A 5,053-nucleotide genomic window follows, 5' to 3' on the forward strand; every position below is an offset into this window, starting at 1 on the left:
AGACTTTCAAACTTTATTCTTCTTCAATATTGCTTTTGGCTTTTCTGGGTCCCTTACATTTCCATATGAAGCTTAGGATTAGCTTGTCAATTTCTGCAAAGAAAGGCAGTTGGAATTTTGATAGGAATTACATTGAAACTGTAGATCACTTTGGAAAGTACTGACTTAAAACAATTTTAAGTTTTCTAATACATGAACACCGGATGTGTTTCCATTTATTTAGGTATGGTTTTCAACAATGTTTTGTAGTTTCTAGTGTACAAGTCTTATACTTACTTTATTGAATTTATTCCTCAGTATTTTACTATTTTCGATGCTATTACAGATGAAATATTTTTAATTTTGCATTTGTCATTAAAGCATATAGAAATACAACTAATTTTAGTAATTTGATCTTGATTCTTACAACCTTGCTAGCTCATTTAATGGCCTTAATAGTTTTTGAGTGGATTTATTTGAATTATCTATATACAAGATCATGTCATCTGTGAATAGAGATATTTTTACTTCTTCCTTTTTAATCTGAATGTCTTTTATTTCATTTTCCTGACTAATTATCCTGGCTGGAACCTCCAGTACAATGGTGAATGGAAATGAGGAGAGTGAACATCCCTTTATTGTTCCTGAACTCAGGGAGAAAGCTTTCAGTCTTTTAATAGTAAGTATGATATCAGCTGTTGGGTTTTGGTAGATGCTGTTTATAGGTTTAAGAAATTTTCTTCTATTTATTTGTTTATTTTTGATACAGGGTCTCACTTTGTTGCCCAGGCTGGAGTGCAGTGTCACGATCATGGCTCACTGCAGCCTTGACCTCACGGGCTCAAGTGATCCTCCAACCTCAGCTTCCCAGGTAGCTGGGACTACAGGCATGTGCCACTAGGCCTGGCTAATTTTAAAAATTTTTTGTTGAGATAGGGGTCTCATTATATTGCCCAGGCTGGTGTTGAACTCAAGTAATCCTCCTGCCTTGGCCTCCCAAAGTGCTAGGAGTGCTGCTCCCGGCCCAGTTCCTTTTTTTTTTCTTTTGAGATGGAGTCTCACTTTGTGCAGTGATGCAGTCTCGGCTCACTGCAACCTCTGCCTCCCAGGTTCAAGTGATCCTCCCACTTCAGCCTCCCAAGTAGCTGAAATTATAAGCGTGGGCCACCACGCCCAGCTTATTTTTGTATTTTTAGTAGAAATGAGGTTTCACAATGTTTACCAGGCTGGTCTCGAACTCCTGACCTCAAACGATCCGCCCACCTCGGCCTCCCAAAGTGCTGGGATTATGGGTGTGAGCCATGGCACCCGGCCCCAGTTTCCTTTTATTCTTTGTTTGCTGAGTGCTTTTGTTGTGAAAGGATATTGAATTTTGTGAAATGGTTCTTCTGTGTCTATTGACATGTGATGATTTGGTTTTATCCTTTATTAATATGATGTATTACAGTAATTGATTATTGTATGTTGACTCAACATTACATTCCTGGGATAAATGCCACTTGGTCATGGCATGTAGTACCGTTTATATGTGGCTGGATTTGGTTTGCTAGTTTTTTGTTGAGAATTTACTATGTCTATATTCATAAGTGATATTAATCTATAGTTTTCTTTGCTTGTGATTATTTTGTCTGGTTTTAGTATTGAGGTAATGTTGGCCTCATAGAATTAGTTAGGAAGTGCTCCCTCCTCTTCTGTTTTTGGAAGAGTATGCGAAGGTTGGCATCAGTTCTTCTTTAAATATTTTGTAGAATTCATCAGTGAAGCCATCTGGTTCTAGACTTTTAATTGTGGGAAGGTTTTTTAAAATAACTAATTCAATCCCTTTAGTTGTTATATATTTATTCACATTTTCTCCATTTTCTTGAGTCAGTTTTGGTAGTTTGTGTCTTTCTAGGATTTTTTCTTTTTTTTTTTTTGAGACGGTGTCTTGCTCTGTCACCTAGGCTGGAGTGCAGTGGTGTGATCTCAGCTCACTGCAACCTCCACCTCCCAGGTTCAAGCAAATCTCATGCCTCAGTCTCCTGTTGGGGTGATCAGACCCAAAACCAGGTCGTGGGGGCGGCAAAGTCCGGCGGAGTCAAAGGAATGAGAAAAAGACGGTTTGAGAGACAAAGTGGGACCAGGAGGCCATCACAAGTGTGGAGGCTGCGAAGGCCCCAAGCTCTGGGAGCCCACACTATTTATTGGTGCTCAAACAAAGAAACAGGTGGTGAGGATGTGGGGGTTGAAAGGAAACAGTGTATCAAGTAAATGAGAAGCATATGGCTGCTTGAGATAATGGGAATGCTAGAAGCAAGGAGCCAGCAAATCTAGCAGACATGCAAGCCCTGCCTCAGCTTCTCTCCCAACACTCAGCTTTTCTCCCAACATGCTCCCCTTCTCTTTTTTGTAAAAACCGCCACAGCTATCATTATTATTAGCATAAGGTGACCTTTTTTAAAAAAAAATTAACTAAGCAAGACAATTGCAGGCTCTGCAGCCCTTAATTGCCAGTTGGTGATCCAGCTTCACTTTTTTAGCCCTTATTCAAAATGGGGTTGCTTTGGTTTGAATGCTTCATACATATCTCCCCTTTCATTTTTACAAGAGGACCCTGAATCCTAGGGGCTGCAGAAGGATGAAGGTCTGTCTTCTGTAACTTCTTCACGCTGAATAGGGGTGATGATACTCCTGCCTACCTATTAGGGTCTCTTGTGTTCAGGGTAGAGAGGAGTTCAGTCAGAAAGCATTGGTCCGTTAAGCATCTATAGGTAAAACCCTGGCGCTCCAGCAGTTTCTCAGCATGGCTGGTACTGGGGGAACCCAGTCCATGATTGGGATCCATGGGTCCTTCCAATCTCATGTTCCATGGTCATACACATCTGGAGGGCACCTACACGGTTTGTTCATCTCCTGCAAAAACACAAGCATACCCTCACCCCCACATTAGTAAATCTACTGAAACAGAAGCAAAAACTTTTGAGGCTGTAGCCGGGAGGCATGCCATTGCTGAAGCATTTGTAACTCAGCTTCTGCCTCTTTGGTTAATTACCACGGGGTAAAACTTACCGTTGATAAGAAGCAGGCCCCTTCTAACAGAAGGCACAGAGAAAGCAAATCAAGGCTTAAAAACAATCCTTAAACCTTCGATTTGCACTATACAGGTGGGTCCACTAGATGCTGTGGCTCATGATAGATCTTCAGATGTTTGGTGGGCACCCACACAGGCACCTGATTGTCACCTGGAGAAACACAAGCAAATCCTCTTCCCCATAAAATTATCTTTCCTTTCTCCCAGCTCTTTGTATGTGCATCCCTCCACCATATATCTTGTCCAGCCTTTTAATTTTCCTTTTGTCCTGTCAGGTGTTGTTCAGCTGCAGTCATGAGTTGATCTTTCTGTAAATTTAAAAAATTTAATGTTAATAAAGCTAAATGCAATTGCATATGCGGTGTCTTATATTCCTAGTCTCCTCCCTTTTGCTTTTATATTTGAGTTTTTAAAGTACAGTTAGCTCTTTCCACTATTGCTTGTCTTTGTGAGTTATATGGAATACCCGTAGTATGGGTAATATTCCATTGTTGAAAAAATGTAGCCATGGCTTTACTACAGTATCCTGGGCTGTTATCAGTTTTGATTTTTTCTGGGATTCCCATAACTGAAAAGCAAGATAAAAGATGTCTTTTAACATGAGCTGTGGCTTCCCCTGTTTGACATGTGGCCCAAATAAAATGTGAATAGGTATCTAATGAAACATGAAGAAAGGACAATTTTCCAAAAGCAGGAATATGTGTTACATCCATCTGCCAGATGGAATTTGGAGATAAACCTCTAGGGTTAACTCCTGTTCCTTGATGTGGCAGATGCAGGACTTGGCAGGCAGAACAATGTTGCACAATTTCTTTAGCTTGTTTCCATGATAGACCATATCTTTTTCTAAGGCCTGTGGCATTAAGATGGGTTAAAGAATGAAATGTTTGTGCATCAGCAAAGGCTGCAGACACCAATGCAACCGCCCTTTGATTAAGTTTAGTTAAAGGGACAGGGAGGTTAGTATGTGCTCTCATATGAGTGATATAGAAAGGTGAATGCCTTTGTTGTACTGCTTGCTGTAAAGAATGAAATAAAAGATTAAGTTGTTCATCAGTCATATTTTGAATTAAGGTACATTCAATATTTTGTGTGGCTTGCACTACATAGGCTGAATCAGAAACAATGTTTACTGGCTGTTTAAAAGTTTTTAACACTGTTATCACAGCCATAAGTTCAGCCCTTTGAGAAGAAGAAAAGTCAGTTTGAAAAACTTTCTGTTGAGGTCCTGCAAATGAGGCTTTTCCATTACTAGATCCATCAGTAAAAACAGTAATGGCCCCTTCAATAGGGGCTTTTTGAGTAATAGAAGGCAACATCCAAGATGTTAATTTTAGAAACTAGAAGGTTTTAGACTTAGGATAATGATTATCAAGAATGCCAACAAAACCGGCCAAATTAACTTGCCATTCTTGGGAATTAATATAGGCTTGTTGACTTTGTTGTTTTGTTAATGGAACTATAATCTTATTTGGATCATATCCCATTAACTTTGTTGAGCGCAGCTGCGCTCGTCCTACTAGCATAGCAATTTTATCTAAGTACAGAGTGAGTGTTTTGGTTGTATTGTGAGGTAGAAAAAGCCACTCAACCAGATCATCCTGTTGAACTATAACTCCTGTAGGTGAATGCTCAGTAGGAAAAACTGTAATGTCTGTATTGGATTAATCCGTTCTACTTGTGCTTGCTGAACTTTTTCCTCAATTAATTGAAGTTCCTCCAATGCTTCTTTTGACAGGGAGCATTTACTGTTAAGGTTAGAATCACCTCATAAAGCAGAAAAGAGGTGAGACATAGCATAGGTAGGAATGCCTAAAGTTGGACGAATCCAATTAATGTCTCTTAATAATTTTTGGAAATCATTTAAGGTTTCTAAATTATCTCTTCGAATTTGAACCTTTGGAGGCTTAATAGCACTTTGCTCTACCTTCATTCCTAGATATTGAAAGGGAGTAGAAGTTTGGATTTTATCGGGGGCTATAACTAACACTGCCGCATTTACAG

This window comes from Symphalangus syndactylus, chromosome X (assembly GCF_028878055.3).
Source record: "Symphalangus syndactylus isolate Jambi chromosome X, NHGRI_mSymSyn1-v2.1_pri, whole genome shotgun sequence".
In the NCBI taxonomy this organism is placed as follows: Eukaryota; Metazoa; Chordata; class Mammalia; order Primates; family Hylobatidae; genus Symphalangus; species Symphalangus syndactylus.